The 20,535-nt window shown below is 35.9% G+C and overlaps 1 pseudogene; it reads left to right on the top strand.

Moving 5' to 3' along the window:
* Positions 1-5,918: 5,918 nt before the first annotated feature.
* LOC143637835 (serine/threonine-protein phosphatase 2A catalytic subunit beta isoform pseudogene) overlaps positions 5,919-20,535 on the top strand; it is a 61,921-nt pseudogene continuing 47,304 nt past the window's right edge.

Here is a 20,535-nt window from a genome sequence, read left to right as displayed (position 1 = left end):
AGGTACCTTACACCATTATTTTAGCTCCCTCTATGGCCATAAAGGTACTCAGCATAACAAGTGGATCAATCTCTCCTGGGAAAAACCCCTCCCTCAGGATCCTAAAGATATTCCAGGCTCACACACAGTTTCACAGAATTCATCCTATGCCCTGTGAACTTCCTGAAGACCACTTTTCTGGCATTATAACTTCTCAAAATTATTTAATTCACAATTATTAAGTGAAGTTTGCTTATTCTCTTTGCTACGTCACTTCTGCCTTATTACAACTTCTCCAAGTATGAGCAGTGACTAAAGCCTTTAATCTCTCCTCTTCTTGGCTCTGCCCTTCTGAAACCAGACCAAAAGTAGTTTTTACTGAGTCTCCGAAAACAATGAGTTGAGAAACAACTCTTCAACTTCCTCTCAAGTTATTAAAGTTCCCAAATGAAGCTACAGAAAAAAAATTCTATCAACATCCCTTGCTCTTACGAAGCAATATTCCATATCCCATCACTAACTTTAGCATCCCTGATTTGGTGTTGTTGTTTTTTTCTCACAAAAATCTTCCCAGTCCCTTCCTTGCATCTAGGCCTCCCATTCTCATGGATGAGCCCACTGGTCCTTTCTAAGGCAGTGCACTCTCACTTCAGTAACTACCCCTGCTGTCTACTGGGTGCCTCCTCCAATTCTCTGTTTCTAACAAGAACCTGTAACTACAAACAATCTGGCAAGAACACCATTTAATGACTAGAAGTCCAAAACAACTATATAAATAGAAGGAAGAAAAATAGCTGGGTGTGCTGGAGCATACCTGTAATATCAAGCTATTCAACAACTGAGGCAGAAAAATTACAAATTCTAGGCCACTCTGTATCCCTTAACCAGACTCTGTCTCAAAATAAAATTTACAAAAGACCCTGGATATAGTTCTGTGGTTGGTATAATTATGTCTAGCATGTGTGAGGCCATGGAAACGACCCTTCATACTGAAAAAGAAAAAGAACACACACACAAAAAATAAAGACCACAAATTGGAAAACACACAGCTACCAAATTTAATCATCAGAGATTAAAATCTTTTCCCCCCAAAATGAAAAACAGACAAGATACATGTTTTTACTAGCTCTTTTTAACATACTGGAAGTCCTAACCAGATCAATCAGCAATAAGTAGAGACAAAGGGCATACTAAGAGGAAAAGAAGAAGTATAATTACATTTAACTATAAGCTGATATAAATTCATATCTCAAGAACCTTAAGATCCCAAGAAAATAATTTGCAGAATAAATAAATGCAGTAAAGTTGCTGATACATAAACCACCCACACATAAGCTATGTTTGTATGTACTAAATTAATAATATGGGGAAAAATCAAGAAAACAATTCAATCTATCATATCAAATAAAATATAATACTAGACCCTATGTAACCAAGAAGACCAAGGATTTATAAGCTGAAAACTACATAACAATGAAGGAAATATAGAATGACACCAAAAAGTGAAAGACATCAAATACCATGGACAAGAACACTTAAATGGGGTAACACAAATTTGTCTTTGTGGTGTCAACACTACCCAAAGCAATCTATAGTTTCATTGCTATCCCTAAGAAAATCCTAATTTCTTTTTTTATGAATACTATATTCATATTATAGTTTCATATTATATTTTATTTCTTCTTTTTAGTTCTACATGACAGGAAAGTATATTTTGACATATTTATACAACTACAGACTACATCTTATTTTAATTAGAATCCCAGTTTTGTGGTTGTACATGAAGTGGAGATTCTTGGCTGCAAAAATTTTAAAATCCATCCTGAAATTAATGTGAAATACAAAAGCTATGAACTACCAAAACAATTCTGAACAAGAACAACATTGGAGGTCTGACACTTCATAATTTCAATATTCCCTGCTGAAAAGCTATAGTCATAACAAATGGTGTAAAAATGAAAGACAGAAATGTAGGTTAATAAAAAAAGAGTAGAAAATCCAGAAACAAACAAAACAACCTTCAGGTCTGGGATTGTAGCCCAGTGGCAAAGCACTTGCCTAGCATATGTGAAGCACTGGGTTTTATCCTTAGCACCACATAAAAATAAACAAATAAAATAAAGGCATGTTGTTCATCTACAACTACAAAAAATGTTTTTTTTAAATAACATAAGTTCTCAAGTGATTTTTCACAACACCATTCCATGGAAATGAACAGTCTTCTCAACAAATGCTGTTAAGAAAACTGGATAGCCACACATCAAACAAGAGAGTTGGACCCTTATCTGACACCATAGAAAAAAATTAACTCAACATGGATAGAAGACCTAAATGTAAGAACTTCAATTATAAAACTTATAACACACAACAGAGACAATCTATTACAATGGATTTCACAGTAATTTTTTTGGACAGAACACCAAAAGCACAGGCACCCAAAGAAAGAACAAACTACATCAAGCCTGAAAACATGATTCATCAAGGGACACAAACATCAGTGAAAATTCAATGCCCTGAATGGAATAAAATTTGAAAATCACATTTCTTATAAGTTAAGATCTATGATATAAAAAGCCCTTATAGCTCAACAATAAGGAACAGCAACCCAGTATTAAAACAGGTGCTTCTCCAAAGAAGATATGCAAATAGTTCAGGAGCACAAGGGAAAATGTTCAACATCAATAATCTGTGGAGAAATCAAAATCACAATGAGATTCAGCTTCACACACCAGTGCTCCTGAGAATGTGAAGGAACCAGAACTCTCATGCACTATGGGTTAGAATGCAAGTGGTGCAGAGTCTATGGAAAACTGATTGGTGATTCCTCAAATTATCAAAAGTGGATTTACATGATACTTCAGTTCTACTTCTCAGCAAACAACTGTAAAACATTAGAAGGATGAGCTTGGAGAGATATTTATACACACACAATCACTCCAGGTTTGTTTATTATACTCAAAGGTCCATTGAGGAAGAATTTTTAAAATTTTTAGCCGTGCATTATAGTTATACATCTGCATGGGATATAGTTTGTTCCAATTCAGTCTCTAGAACTTGCCTATTCCCTCCCCTGATACCTAGCTCTGTTTCCTTTCTTTTTGTCTTCTGGTCTTCCTTCCATACACGTATAGTTTTCTTAACTAGTGCTTTACAAACATACATAAAGATAACATTCACTATGGTCTCTTCATAAAAGTGCATTGGATAGTTTAGTCAAATTAATTCCACTACTTCAGCCTTTTCTTAACCCAAGAAAGAATATTTTACATGTAGCATATGATGGAATATTATTTGGTCTGAAAAACGTAGGAAATTCTGGCCTATGCTAGAACAGAGATAAAACTTGAGAATGCTAACTAAAGGAATATATACTGTATGATACTACTTATATGAGGTACAGCACACAGAGAGATTTAAACAAAACAGAGAGGAGAACAGTGGTTTTGTAGGGCATAAGGAAAATCGACAATTATAGTCTAATAAATAATCTTCAGTTTGGCAAGATGAAAAAATTTCTATGACTGCGTGCTGGTATCAGAAGAATGGAAAATAAGTGAAATGAACACTACTGATGTGCATTCCCAAGTAGTTAACTTGGTAAAATTTTGCTGTATTTGATCACATATAAAAAAATTAAACTCCTTTTATTTATTTCAACATAAATAAAAATCAAAGAAGTTCTCCACTAGTAGAACTGATCAGTAAGAAATATGAAAGGATTGTTCAGGTTGAAAGGATGAATCACTCAGTCCTGCCAAGAAATGATCAATAACAATGACAGTAGCTCCTTGGGAAAATTTGAAGCAAGTATCATTGTACATTTAGTTTTTTTTAATTTTTTTATTTGTTTTAATTAGTTACAAAAGACAATACAATGATCTTGACATATCATACATTTGAATCAGATGGGATATAATTTCTCATTTTTCTGAGAGTACAGGTTGCAGAATTGCATTGGTCATGCAGTCATGTATATACCCACAGCAATAATAACGTCTATTTTATTCTGCTTTTCTTCCATTCCCTCTTTCCCTTCCCTTCCCCTCCTATTAATTCTCTCCACCCAATCTAATGTGACCCACTTCTTTTTTTTCACCTCAAATTATCATACCTGTATTCTATATAACAAAGGGGGTCTCCTTCCCTCTTCCATGCAATTCCCCTTCTCCCTTCCTTTCCCTCCCACCTCTCTTCCCTATCTAGAGGTATTTTTTTTCTCATGCTCTTCATCCCAACCCCATCTTGAGTCACCTCCCTTATATCATAAAAGACATTCGGCATTTGTTTTTGGTTTTTGTGTGTGTGTGTGGGGGGGATTGGCTAACTTCACTTAGCATAATCTGCTCTAATGCCATCCATTTCCCTGAAAATGCCATGATCTTGCTATTTTTTAGTGCTGAGTAATATTCTATTGTGTATAAATGCCACCCTTATTATCCATTCATCCATTGAAGGGCATCTAGGTTGGCTCTACAGTCTAGCTATTGTTAATTATGCTGCTATAAACATTGATGTAGCTATGTCCCTGTAGTTTGCCATTTTTAGGTCTTTTGAGTATAGTCTGAGAAGAGGAATAGCTGGGTCAAATGGTGGTTCCATTCCCAGTTTTCCAAGGAACCTCCATACTGCTTTCCAAATTGGCTGCACCAATTTGCAGTCCCACCAGCAATGTATGAGTGTACCTCCCTCCCCCATCCTCACCAACATTTGTTGTTGTTTGACTTCATAATGGCTGCCATTCTTACTGGAGTTAGATGGTATCTTAAGAGTAGTTTTAATTTGCATTTCTCTGATTGCTAGTGATAGTGAGCATTTTTTCCTGTATTTGTTGATTGATTGTATATCCTCTTCTGAGAAGTGTCTGTTCAGGTCCTTGGCCCATTTGTTGATTGGATTATTTGGTTTTTGTTGTTTAACTTTTTGAGTTCTTTGTATACCCTAGAGATTAGAGTTCTATCTGATGTGTAAGGGATAAAAATTTGTTCCCAGAATGTAGGCTCCCTTCACTTCACATATTATTTCTCTTGCTGAGAAAAAAACGTTTTAGTTTGAATTCATCCCATTTATTGATTCTTGGTTTTAATTCATGTGCTATAGGTGTCTTATTAAGGAACTTGGGCCTAACCTCACGTGATGGAGATTATGGCCTACTTTTTCTTATATTAAATGCAGAGTCTCTGGTTTGATTCCTAGATCCTTGTTCCATTTTGAGTTAACTTTGTATATGGTGAGAGATAGGGATTCAATTTCATTTTGTTGCTTATGGATTTCCAGTTCTCCCAGCACCATTTGTTGAAGATGCTATCCTTTCTCCATTGCATGCTTTTAGCACCTTTGTCTAATATAAGGTAGTAATAATTTTGTGGGTTGGTTTCTGTGTCCTCTATTCTGTACCATTGGTCTACCAGCCTGTTTTGGTTCCAGTACCATGCTGCTTTTGTTACTATTGCTCTGTAGTGTAGTTTAAGATCTGGTATAGTGATACCACCTGTTTCACTCTTCCTGATTAGAATTGCTTTAGCTATTCTGGGTCTCTTATTTTTCCATATGAATTTCATAATTGCTTTTTCCATTTCTGTGAGGAATGCCATTGGGATTTTGATCAGAATCACGTTGAATCTGTAGAGTACATTTAGTTTTTAACTCCTTTTCTAATGTGACTAATGTGCAACTGTGTAATAATTATAGAGTTCATGGGTTTTCCAGTGAATGTACACCAAGAGCTGAGGCATGTGCACATATGGGCCACCAACAGACTCATGCTGTGAGGGGTCTGTGGGAACTTATACTTAGGGCTTGGCCTTTGTCTTGGAAGAAGGAAAAAACCAAGGGAGGAAACAACAGGTGGATACACATAAACGACTCTCTCAGCAATAGTCCTGGATTTATAAAATTCCCAGTAACTTTCTTCCTGGTTCTTTGAACCATCTTTAAGAGGAATGGCCATACTTCACATCTCAGATGATCTCCAGAGGGATCATCCCGCATTGGCTTCCATCCACCAGCCCAGGATCCTGGAAGCCACACCACTCAAGCACAAAAGGCATATCCACCCACCAACAACTAATGTAGCCAGATATCAGATAAGGACGAGAAAACAGAAATCACTTTTGAAGCTCCAGATCAACAGGAACAAGTGTCAGTGCACATGGAAAAGGTTTGCCATCATCATTAATGTGCTCCTGCCACCTCTAATAGCCACAGACACACACATTCCACCTAGCCACAGAGATCACCCAGGTACTGACCGACATGCAGCCACAATCTATATTTTTCCAAATGTAGGCTTATACATTTACATATACTCTACACTCCCTAAAATATGTGTACATGATATCACCAAACACTGAGTTTGCACACACAGACAGACACAAACACACAGACACACACACAGACACACACACAAAAAAAAACCCACACAAACTACTAAATTTTCTGAAAAAATCACACAGACTTGACTCTCAACAGAAATACACACTCAATAAACATAAGTAATATTGCTTCATCCCCAACATACACAAAATCCCTTAAAACCTTCCCAAGATTGAATACAACCAGGTACAACTTAATTATAAAAAATGTAACATCCATAACCCTAAAGGACATAGTCATAACCACCAACATACACACATAAACATTACTCTACATCCCCCAAATCATTTGATCTGCAAACACCTACTCCCAAACACACATAAAATTTCCTAGGCCTTCTCCAAGTGTACACATCAATGATGTCAACTACAATCTAGCTATCAGCATTTCCCAAATACAAATGTAACACATGTGTGGCCCGAATACATATATTTTACCACTGTGCTCTCTAATCTCACATCTTCCCCATCAAACAAACAAACAAATAAAATACATATATTCATAAAAACACTCCATTCAAACACTCCTCTTAATAACCACAAGTCCCACCATGCAATAATTACCATATATACTGTCAGTACCCAAGCCTCCTCACTCGTATTCTCATATAAACATAACTCCTATATTCCCACTGTGGAAACAAACACCAACTACCTCCAGCTCAAGAATGAATACATAGCCACCACATATCCTAAATGCATTCACAGCCCTAGATTACACGAGCTTGAGAACACAGATATCTGTCTGAATCTATATATCCACAGTACTCTCACAGACCCAAAAGGACATGTAGCCACTCAGTCACTATGAACAGGTATGTACAGGACTGCTCATATCTCCAAATGTATACAGTCACAAGCACACAACACTGTGGAACTCTGAAAATCCTCAATTGCATAAACTTCCTATCTGCCAGAATTCTAGACTGTATACCCAGAGTTCCTCATGCCCAAATCTAAAACAAATACATACCAAAACCCAATTAAATCACACTCAATGATTTTTCTTATAAAGTCTCATAATTCCAGTCACCTCCAAGAAACACTTAAAACAGATATGAAGTAGGATAGAAAAGGGTGGACACCAGAGGAATTTTCAGGAAGCAGGTTTATTGGCTGCAGTCAACCAATCCAGAGTATGGTTCATGCCTAAAACATTCTCTGGAAAGATATTTTGGAAATATTTTGAACTTTATATCCCATGGCAGGTGGGGGCTTGAAGGTTCACTTGACAATGCTTTTCATTCTATCTGCTAGTTCAGACACACGTTTCACAAGTTTTTACCAAGAAAACAGAGACAATATCTTTTGTACAACAAGTTTACAGATTTTAACTTTACCACACATTTTGTGTGTAAATCTGGCATTTACAAGAAGAAGGATGCTACCAAGCACAATAACCTCTTCAGACATGCTGTTGATTTGACAAAAGGAGAGGCTTAATTATGGCAAGAGTCTTTTGGATGAGGGTATTTGGTGTGTTTCAGATACACATAACCTCATACCCTAGAAAAACACATACCAGTCACTATTACCCAAAATGTAATCACACAAACTCTCCCTCATTAACTGAGTAGACTCAGATCAAACAAATATACTTATTAACATATGATATAAATTTCTATTCTCAAATGAAAACATATACAATCACCTGTAGGTTGAAAATATGTACATACACAGAATGCCTCAGAATATAAAGTTCAACAAAAATCTCAGATATACACAGACACTGCTAACTCCTCCTACAAACTCACAAAGGAGAGAATCTTAAAAGTCACAAGAGAGAGGAAGCAGATTGCATTTAGGGGTAAACCAATCAGGATAACGGCTGATCTTTCAACACAGACTCTGAATGCTAGATGATCCTGGAACAACAAATTTCAAATGCTGAAAGAAAATTGGTTCCAACCAAGAATCGTGTATCCAGCGAAATTAAGCTTCAGGATTGAAGATGAAGTAAAAATCTTCCATGATAAACAAAAGTTAAAAGAATTTGCAGCTAGAAAACCAGCTCTTCAAAAAATCCTTGGAAAATATTACAGGAAGAGGAAATGAAAAATAACAATGAAAACCAACAGCAGGAGGTTGTACAGTAAAGGAAAATCTAATCAAAGAAGGAAAAAATAATGTTAAGTAACATAAATAAACAAATATGGCTGGAAGTACAAACCATATCTCTATAGTAACCCTAAATGTTAATGGCTTAAATGCATCAATCAAAAGACATAGGCTAGTAAACTGGATTTAAAAAAAGATCCAACAATATGCTGCCTACAGGAGACTCATCTGATAGAAAAAGATATACACAGACTGAAGGTGAAACGTTGGAAAAATCATACCACACATATGGACCTTGGAAGCAAGCAGGGGTGTCCATACTTATATCAAGTAAAATACACTTCAAGCCAAAGTTAATCAAAAGGGATAAAGAAGAACACTACATTCTGCTCAAGGACACCATACATCAACAAGACTTCACAATCATTAATATGTATGCCCCAAACAATTGTGCAGTTATGTTCATCAAACAAACTCTTCTCAAGTTCAAGAGTCTAATAGACCACAACACAATAATCATGGGAGTTTTTAACACACCTCTCTTACCACTGGACAGATCTTCCAAACAAAAGTTGAATAAAGAAACTGTAGAGCTCAATAATACAATTAATAACTTAGACTTAATTGACATACACAGAATATGCCACCCAACATCAAGCGCTTACACTTTTTTCTCAGCAGCACATGGATCCGTCTAAAAAATAGACCATATATTATGTAAGAGGGCAAATCTTAGCAAATACAAAGGAGTGGAGATACTACCATGCATTTTATCTGACCATAATGGAATGAAATTGGAAATCAATAATAAAATAAGAAAGGAAAATTCCTACATCACATGGAGAATAAACAATATGTTACTGAATAAACAAAGGATTACAGAAGACATCAAAGAGGAAATTAAAAAATTCTTAGAGGTAAATGAAAACTCAGACACACATATCAAAATCTCTGGAACCTATAAAAGCAGTACTAAGAGGAAAATTCATTTCATGGAGTTCATTCCTTAAAATAAAGAAAAGCCAACAAATAAATGACCTCACACTACATCTCAAAGCCCTAGAAAAAGACGAACAAATCAGCAGCAAATACAGTAGAATGCAAGAAATAATTAAAATAAGAACTGAAATCAATGAAATTGAAACAAAAGAAACAATCAAAAAATTTGACAAAACTAAAAGTTGGTTCTTTGAAAAAATAAATAAGATTGATAGACCACTAGCCATACTAACAAAGAAGAGAGAGAACCCAAATTACTAGCTTACGGGATGAAAAAGGCAACATCACAACAGACACTTCAGAAATACAGAAGATAATTAGAAATTAGTTTGAAACACTATACGCTAATAAAATAGAGGATAGTGAAGGCATCGATAAATTTCATAAGGCATATGAGCTACCCAGATTGAGTAAGGATGATATAAGCAACCTAAACAGACCAATATCAAGTGAGGAAATAAAAGAAACCATCAAAAGATTACCAACGAACAAAAGCCCAGGACCGGATGAATATATGGCAGAGTTTTACAAGAACTTTAAAGAAAAACTACTACAAATACTCTTCAATCTATTTCAGGAAATAGAAAAAGAGAGAGTACTTCCAAACTCATTCTATGAGGCCAACATCACTCTGATTGCAAAACCACGTAAAGACACTTCAAAGAAAGAAAACTTCAGACCAATATCCCTAATGAATATAGATGCAAAAATCCTTAATAAAATTCTGACAAATTGGATACAAAACTATATCAAAAAGATCATGCACCATGACTGAGTGGGATTCATCCCTGGGATGCAAGGATGGCTCAATATATGGAAATCAAAAAATATAATTCACCACATCAATAGACTTAAAGATGAGAACCATATGATCATCTCAATAGATGCAGAAAAAGCATTCAACAAAATATAGCATCCCTTTATGTTCAAAACACTAGAAAAATTAAGGATAACATGAAATTACCTTAACATGGTAAAAGCTATATATGCTAAGCCTCAGGCCAGCATCATTCTAAATGGAGAAAAATGGAAGGCATTCTCTCTAAAATCTGGAACAAGACAGGGTTGCCCTCTCTCACCACTTCTATTCAATATATTTCTTGAAACACTAGCCAGAGCTCTACCATGCAGCCAGTGCAATGGTTTCATTAATGAGGTTCTGGCATAAAAGTTAGCTAGTGAGATTGAAATAAACACACAGGCTCAGTTACCTTTTTCTATGACCAGGTTCGAGACGGCTCCCCTCTCTGGTTCCCATCTCTAACCGCCTGGCAGGGCAGCAAGGATTACTCAGGGCTAGCAGAAGAGAGAGAGAGTGAGCACACCAGGGAGTAGCCTTTTATTGGGGAGCAAGAAATTCAGGGGATAATTCCATCCAATGAAGGTTGAAGGGGGGGCCACACTCCAAGGTCAGGGTCAGTGATTGGGCCTCCGGGGTCAGTGGTCAGTTACACCCCCACATGGACAGGTTCTCTCAACAGGAGAGGGCCGGGAAAGCTCCGACACAGCCAGAGCGCCTCAGACCCTAACCGGGAGTCACCCAGTCACGTGTGAGAATGGCTCCCGACATAGAGCAATTAGACAGATGAAAGAAATTAAGGCATAAATATAGTAAATGAACTCAGCAAAGTGGCAGGATAAAAAATCAATACCCATAAATCAAAGGCATTCCTGTATATCAGTGACAAATTCTCTGAAATGGAAATGTGGACAACTACCCCATTCACAATATCCTCAAAAAAAAAAAAATAACTGGGAATCAACCTAACAAAAGAGGTAAAAGATCTATACAATGAAAAATACAGAACCCTAAAAAAAGAAATAGAAGAAGACCTTAGAAGATGGAAGGATTTACCTTTCTCATGGATAGGTAGAATTAATATTATTAAATGGCCATATTACCAAAAGCACTTTACAGATTCAATGCAATTCCCATCAAAATCCCAATGGCATTCCTTGCAGAAATAGAAAAAACAATCATGAAATTTATCTGGGAAAATAAGAGACCCAGAATAGCTAAAGTAATTCTAAGCAGGAAGATTGAAACTGGTGGTATCACGATTCCAGATTTTAAACTATACTATAGAGCAATAGTAACAAAATCAGCATGGTACTGGCACCCAAACAGGCTGGTAGACTAATGGTACAGAATAGAGGACACAGAGATGAATCCACAAAATTACAAGTACCTTATATTAGACAAAGGTGATAAAAACATGCAATGGAGAAATGATAATATCTTCAACAAATGGTGCTGGGAGAACTGGAAATCTATATGCAACAAAATGAAATTGAATCCATTTCTCTCATCATACACAAAAGTCAACTCAAAATGGATCAAGGAGCTGGGAATCAAACCAGAGACTCTGCGTCTAATAGAAGATAAAGTTGGTCCTATTCTTCATCGCGTGGGGGCAGGCCCCAAATTCCTTAATAAGACACCTAAAGCACAAGAGTTAAAACCAAGAATCAACAAATGGGACTTACTCAATCTAAAAAGTTTTTTCTCTCAGCAAGAAAAATAATATGTGAGGTGAATAGGGAGCCTAGATCCTGGGAACAAATTTTTACGCCTCAAACATCAGATAGAGCTCTAATCTCTAGAGTATACAAAGAACTCAAAAAGTTAAACAACAAAAAACAAATAACCCAATCAACAAATGGGCCAAGGACCTAAACAGACACTTCTCAGAAGAAGATATACAATCAATCAATAAATACATGAAAAAAATGCTCACCATCTCTAGCAATTAGAGAAATGCAAATTAAAACTAAGATACCATCTCACTCCGATAAGAATGGCAGCCATTATGAAGTCAAACAACAATAAGTGCTGGCGAGGATGCAGGGAAAAAGGTACACTCATACATCGCTGGTGGGACTGAAAATTGGTGCAGCCAATTTGGAAAGCAGTATGGAGGTTCCTTGGAAAGCTGGGAATGGAACCACCATTTGACCCAGCTATTCCCCTTCTTGGACTATACCCAAAAGACCTAAAAAGAGCATACTACAGGGTCACAGCCACATCAATGTTTACAGCAGCACAATTTACAATAGCTAGACAGTGGAACCAACATAGATGCCCTTCAATAGATGAATGGATTAAAAAATGTGGCATTAATACCCAATGGAATATTACTCAGCACTAAAAAATAGCAAGATCATGGCATTTGCAGGGACATGGATGGCATTAGAGCAGATTATCCTAAGTGAAGTTAGCCAATCCCTAAAAACCAAATGCCGAATGTCTTCTCTGATATAAAGGGAGTGAATAAAAATGAGATACAGAGGAAGAGCATGAGATGATTACCACTAAATAGGGAAGAGAGATGGGAGGGAAAAGGAGGGAGAAGGGGAGTTGCACAGAAGATATATAGATATAAGATATATCGTTATACAGAATACATGTATGATCTTGTGAGGAGAAAAAGAAAAAAAAGTGTGTCATATTAGATTGGATAGAGAGAAATGATGGGAGGAGAGTGGAGGGGAAGGGGGGATAGGAAGAGCAACAGAATAGAATAGACATCATGATTGCTGTATGTATATAGGTGACTCTATGACCAGTGTGATTCTGCAATCTGTACAATCAGAAAAATGAGAATTTATACCCCAATTGATTCAAATGTATGAATTGCCAAGATCATTGTAATGTCATGTGCAGCTAATTTAAAAAAAAGAAAAGAAAAATGCATCCTCAGTACATTTTTTTAAAATTCAGGTTTGTGTGTGTATCTAATGTAGGAACTGCCTGACAAACAAACCCTATGCCTATGGCGCCTGGGGACTCCTTCACTCAGTATTTTCATATGCATGTGAAATTCCAAATCTCTTGAGTGGTTTCCTCATGCACTCTCTTGAGAATGACAGGGGTGGTTAGTTTGTAGAATGTGTGTTTTGTCCTATGAATCGTATGGAATTCTCTTTCCACCTGACACTGCCCCAACCCTCTGGGACCCTTCTGCCTCTTGAATTTTTACTCAGGTTTTCTCCCTTTTCTCAAAGCACTCATTTTAAATGTGTAATGTTTCCATTGGCCTTTATTCCACAAGCATGTAATGGGCAAAAGACACCATTTGCTGATGAGAGTTTTTAGCACATTTCTATCAGTCTGTATTTGGGGCTCTAACCACTTGAATGAACACAACCACCATGTTGTGAGGAGATGTGGATAATGAATCTTGGAGATACAAGTCTATGCAGTGTGATTTGCAATCTCTAACACAAAACCCCTATAATGGAGCACTTCTGAAAGGTGCTTGTCAAAAGGTCTCCAATGTAACCCCAAAGAAAATGCTCAGAACCACCTCTGCAATAGAAGAAGCAAATATAACAAATGCCTCTGGGCATGGTAGGTTGTACACACATAGGAGTTCGGCTCATGTGTGTGCTCCTGCATGTGCCAAGTTTCTACTAGCCATATCCCTGACTCTGTTGTCTCAGAATTACAAACACCACATTGAAATGAAAAAGCCCTGTGATTTTCTACTATTTGAGTAGACCACAAAATCATTCTGAAGCTTGCCAAAACTCTCAGCACATTTGTCTCATTTTCTCTCCCATATTCAACATTACTTATTTTGTAGGTGTATGCAGACCCAGTGAATTGGCACAGTTGGGTCTTTAAAATATTAGAAAAAAAAGACTTATTTCTAATCTCCCAGAAGGAAAGACTTAAACATTGACCTTCTATGAAGAGATCTCCTGATCTGGCACTGATTCTGCTGGAAAGGACCTACAGTACATCCATCCTTCCTTGATATCTCAAGGATAATTCAAGTCTCTTTTTTGCAAAAATTGACATATTTGAATTTAGAGTTCTCCACCTTTCTTTTTCTTTTAAATAGAATGACATAAATTTACAAAATTTGTTAAATGAGTATAATCTGTAGATTTTCTTTTAGTGATTTTTTAAATTGCAGAATTGTTGTCATACAGAATATTAGGTGAAGTTTTACATAATTATATGAGCATTGAAAATAATTTTAATCAATTCATTTCCTGGTGAATCCAATTATCCCCCTTGCCTATTGCCCCCTTTTTCTTTTGGTCAACAATTTTTGTCTTTCTACCATTTATTTATAATTTTTCATTTAGTGTATTGTACATATACATAAAGAAGAAATTTCTTGATGTATTTTCATGAATTTACATAGAAAAATTGGTCAATTTCATTTCATCTTTCTTCCCATTTCTTATCCTCTTCCCATGCCTTCATTTTCCTTCATAAATTTGAATTATCTGTACCTATTGTGACAAAATTTTCCCTGCACTTCCCATTTTTTCCCCTGATGTTCTATATATGAGAGGAATTATGTGACCCTTGATTTTCCAATTCTGGCTTATGCACCTTGGCATTCTCTTCTCCAGTTCCAGTGATTTGCCAAGATTTTTCATAATTGTATTCTTCCTAATGACAGAGAAAAACTTTTCTACATGTAAATCACATTCTTTATCTATTTATCTGTTGCCCAACATCTATTTGGTCTATAACTTGCTTATTGTGAACTGCACTGCTACAAGCATTGTTGTGGATGTGTATCACTTGTATTACAATTTCAGTTCCTTCAGACAATTATCATGGAGTGGGATGGCTGCATTATGTGGTGGCTATATTTCTGGTAGTATTGAGGCATGTCCACACTGCTGTCCAGAGTGGAAGTCCTAATCTTTAATCTCACACACAATGTGTGACAGTTACTAGACAGAAGCGTGCCCCTTATTTTTTTTCCAATTTACTGATAGGATTATTAAAATTCTTCATATAAGCTCACCAGAGGAGATCTTCCCCTCTTGGACACAGTGCATTTTTCCCCTGACAATGCTGCAGGACGTTTTTTTCTATGGATCCATTTATTATTCTAAAATCTAATGTTTCTGGGTTTCATCTGGTCATCTGCACTCTGTAGTGGCTCTTCAGTGTTTTCCCACTGACCCTCATATTCATGCAGAAACCACACACCAGGAAGTAAGATCCCAGCTGTGAATATAGTATGCACTGTATGTTTCTGTGCTGCCAACTTTTGATGGGATAGATTTTTAGATTTTCCTTCCATGGAAACTGTTGCTTATTCTACCTAAATTGTGGGACTGTTATAAAACATAAAATGTAAACATATTTATCCTTCCTACATTGACTTTTTTCTAAGTTAGATTCTTTTCAGTGAAAATTTTACAGAAAACCCTTTAGATTTTGTAAGACTGTAAAGAGAGAGAGAGAGAGAGAGAGAGAGAGAGAGAGAGAGAGAGAGAGAGAGAGAAAGTTTTTGATATTTATTTTTTAGTTTTCGGTGGACATAACATCTTTGTATGTGGTGCTGAGCCTGGGCCACACGCATGCCAGGCGAGCAAGCTACTGCTTGAGCCACATCCCCAGCCCACGTCTCATATTTTTAAACATTTGTTTTTTTAGTTGTAGGTGGACACAATACCTTTATTTTATTTTTATGTGGTGCTGAGGATTGAATTCAGTGCCTCACACATGCTAGGTGAGCACTCTACCTCTGAGTCACAAATCCAGCCCTCAAGTCTCATATTTTAAAATAAAAATTTGTCAGTCCAGTGTTTAAAATGTGTAATGTGATGTAATGTCAATCTTATTTCTCAAAACTGTTTAAAATAAGATTTCCAAACATGTTTGTCTTTGATGGGAAATGTGAAGTAGGGTTAATTACAATGAATTTAGTTCCTTTAGGGTGTATACATAGCTGTTGGTGTGTTTTCAGTGTAGATCTTTTCTATAACCTCCATCCTGCTTTTACCAAACCAGGGACTATATGAAGAGAAGAGATCAGCTTAATCTGAAGGGCAATTCCTAGGTTACATTTTGGAAAGTATTATTTTTGCATTCTGTACTTGTTCAAATTTTAGTTACTTGCTTTCACAAGTAAACTTTATTGTGTAAAGAATGAATATTAATTCTTTATGCAACTGATTATTGACATTAATTTTATAGAGTTTCTCTGAGAGTCATCTACAAATCACTCTTCATCATCTATCTGGAGATAAATGTTACAGAGCATAAAAGTGAGTAAATAGACATGTCAAAAGTAAGGACTGTATGCTGTATAAAATTTATTGTATGATATAATGATTTTAAACCTGATCACTTGTATTTTTAAATTATTGAACAAATGTACCTATTAACAGGTAGTTAGAAGAAGGAGAGAAAGATATTTAGTGGTATATCTTATTAAGACACAGCTACAGGTTATATTGGGAGTGTTGCTTTTAATTTCAATTCATTCATACTTACAGGAGATCACACTAGAACTGCAAATAAGAAAGAAAAGGGTTGGGGATATAATTCAGTTGGTATAAAGCTTGCCTTGAATGCACAAGGCCTTGGGTCCAATTCCCAGCACCACAGAAAATAGATAAAAAAAGATAAAAGAAAGAGGAGAAAAGGGAATTCACAGAATATATAATGAGAATGGCAGAGAGTACATGGAGTAAATGTAGCAAAAAGAAACAGGTATATATAATCACATACAAGAAGCAAAATACAAAAAAAAACAATGTATTTAAAATGTGGAAAGAGTTTGTGAGTTTTCAATTCCAAATTGGATGGGAGGAAAGAGTAAAATTTTTCTCTGTTTTCTACTTTAGTCACTGTTGGAAAGAAATTGAGGAGTAAAAATGTAATCATGCTGAGTAAAACTTAAACAGCCATAAATGATTGTATAACCATGGCCAGTCATGAAAAAATACAATGTAGTGAATGACATAGAAAATTTTGCTACTACTAAGGACAATATAGGTAGGGCAGAACAGCAAGTGGGAAAGCAGAAAAGAATTTGAATGATTATGTAGTGATCTCCATTTCAAAAGCATTTTTCTCTAACAAAGAAAAATGTCTTTGACAGGCGGGTACTCCTTCTCAATCTTCACTTTTTTTGGCCATTCTAGCGGGAGGCTGGGGCTAAACACCTACAAGGTAAGTTAAGACAGAGGACTTGGAAGCAGTCTAATTATACAACAAAATCTCAAAATTTCAGAAATCATCTGTTGGGAACCCTAATTGTAATGTATATTATGACACAGCATGTCTTTCCTTCTACATTTCCATTATATCCTAAGTGATTCCAATGATCCTGGTTCATAGAACACATTGTAAATAGACTGGGAAAAAACTTCCCTACAGCAAACATAAATGCAGAGACATTGGAGCCTAGAGTTCAGGATATAACCAAATCAAGTGAAAGCATACATTTTGTTTGCATTCTGATCATGACTTTTGGCAAGAAAAAAAGACTCAAAGGTAAAGATATTGAATGTAAATTTTTAAAATACATTTTTAATTTGTGAGTTAATAGGGAGAGGAAATTAACCATATACAGGATGTAAAATGAAAAGAATGAAGACCACAGATCCAGAAGTTGCTTTTGAAAAGCTTCAGGTAGGGGAAATGAGAAGGTGTTGCTGTGTCCTGCCCAAAGAGGGATCAGAGAGGTGTGAGCCAGCTGAAAAATTAAAAGTCTGAAATAATTAATAAGAAATAAAGGACAAAAGACACAGGGAAGGTATCAACAGTGGGGCCTGGTGGGCAGATTGAACCTGATAGATTCAATCTCTAACAAAGAAAAAAAACCCACAAATGCTTTATTTAAAGAGAAGCACACCAAAGGGATTTATTTTTAGAAAGGTTTCTTCAAGATAAACAAAGTCAGCAGAAACAAGGTAATTGAGCCTTATCTATTTGTATTATATCTTCTTCTTGCTTCTGACTGCTGGTAACTCAAAACTTTTGAGTGTCCCCATATTTCTTTCACCACAAGGTGGCAGGTATCTGAATTTGAAGCTATTTGACCCATGAATCCCATGCCAGGCATGGAATCTGCTACATTAACAGTGGCCACCTGCAAAGGGCATGTCTTTTGGCACCATTGTACTGAGAGAAACCCAAAAGGGGAGTCTGGCTCTCCAAGGCTATGACATTCAAAGCAATGTTTCATTTGTCATTCCTGACAATAAAGAAACAAAAGAAGTTAGCTAGGTAATTTTGAAGGAAATGGTGAGGAATCTGGGAGAATGCAATTCAGCTATTTTCCATTTATCTGTCTTCAAACAAAAGGAGAGACTATTACTAGTTCAGAGATGATTGGAACAAGGAGGGACTGGTACAACTGGGGCAACTTGCATCCACTAATTTCTATTCTCCTTAAGTGCCAGGCATGGCATAGTATTTGGCTTTAAAATGAGTCATTCAGATGAGAAACAGCATTTAAGAATCACTGGTTGTTTTTAATGACAGCTACTTTTTTTCTTTTTTCTGAGTTATATTGTTGTCCTTAGAGAGAAAATTTTCTGATAAGACCTTTTTATGAAAATATTTAAAAACTGGCAAAATATATCAAAACATATTCATTTTTTAAAACAGTTTTTTTATAGATTTTATTCATTGAACAGAAAATCTATTGTTCTAATATACATAGCAATGACTTTCAACAATAAAGTATTATTGATACCTAAAAGCCTGTGCCCTTTTATCTCTTCCATTTTGATTAAAATATCTCAATATGTTATGCTTCTCATACCTGTTTCTTAGGTGGGGGACCTATCTCTTCTCACATGAGTGTACTAAGAAATTTTAAGTTGCTTAAACCAGATGATACAGGAAAAGAAGATACACCTGTGCCACATGAGTATGGCAAAACAGTAATAAGTTTATTTACTATTATTTTAAAAGTACATATTTAAGCTGATGAGATGAAATGTCTTTCTTTATTGAGAAATAAATCTGATCTTCTTTTGGAATCTTAACTTTTACTTAAAATCTTTGGACAAATGGAAGGACAAGATACATACTTATTAAAAAAATGGATTGAATCATTCTCAGAAGTTTCACTTGAGATATGTCCATTACATGTTTCCTTCAGCCTTGTCATTCATTGAACCTACAGGTGTTCTTCATTGCTTCTCTTATTAGAGATTACTAAGCTGTCCCTTATTCTGTGTACTTATTTTGCTACCCTTTCCATGAGACACATAATATTCAAAGTGTTTCTTTAGTACTTTCCAATCATGTGACTATGTTTAACAAAAACCAGCAAGCACTGAAACCCATAATTGATCAAGGACAAACCATTGAACTCAGCTCCATATTGATTGAGAAAGAATGTGTGAATGGTATTGTCATATTCATCTTATGTTGAGTATATATTCCATTTGCTTTTCAGTATCTCAGGATGCATATGTTTTCTCAAAGGTAATTAAATTTCCATGTTTATGTTAAATTTTTAACTTCCTATTGAATGGAGTATGTAATATTTATTTACTATCTCCTCTGCAAACACAATGAGCCCACCATCAAAATAAAAGGTTTCCTTCAATGTAAAGCAATAATGAAGACAGAAGCAAGGACATTCAGATCAGGTAAATTTTGCACTTCAACTTTTCTGGAAAATAAAACATTAAAACAATTGAAATGCTAGTAGCCTTCCCACACATAATATTGTTTTCCCAATGTGGTAGGAGGAGTAGGCCCAAAACATTATCATTTATAATCTTCATCAAGGTTTTAGAAGAATTACTTAAGGCATCCCATTTAAAACCTCATGTAACAATCAGGAGCACAGACTCCTATTCCAAGGAACCAGCCTCATCCTTTACTCATTTAATCAATCTTCATTCTGGTCACTGAAAATGATCTATCCTCTTTATTTCTGGGAACACTTCCTTCATTCTGGCCTGCATATCCTCCATTTTGCAATGTTGCTTTCTCATTATTCATCTCTGTACATGCATATGCCCTTCACATTAACCCTGTCCCCAACATTTGAAGTGATTTAGCTAAAATACAAATGTGACCATGAACCTCTCTTTAAAACACCAAACATATTTTTTAAAGAGAGAGAGAGAGAGAGAGAGAGAGAGAGAGAGAGAGAGAATTTTAATATTTATTTTTTTAGTTTTCAGTGGACACATCTTTGTTTGTATGTGGTGCTGAGGATTGAAGCTGGGCCACATGCATGCCAGGCGAGTGCACTACCACTTGAGCCACATCCTCAGCCCAACCAATCATCTTAAATTACTAAGAATCTTTCATAGCATGAATTCTGCCTAAGTCTGTATGTTTATCTCTTTTCCGTGCCTTCACTGCCCTCATCAATCCCTATATTGCTGAAAA

This window comes from Callospermophilus lateralis, chromosome 13 (genome assembly GCF_048772815.1).
Source record: "Callospermophilus lateralis isolate mCalLat2 chromosome 13, mCalLat2.hap1, whole genome shotgun sequence".
NCBI classification, from domain to species: Eukaryota; Metazoa; Chordata; class Mammalia; order Rodentia; family Sciuridae; genus Callospermophilus; species Callospermophilus lateralis.
This window is presented reverse-complemented; position numbering and strand designations above follow the sequence as displayed.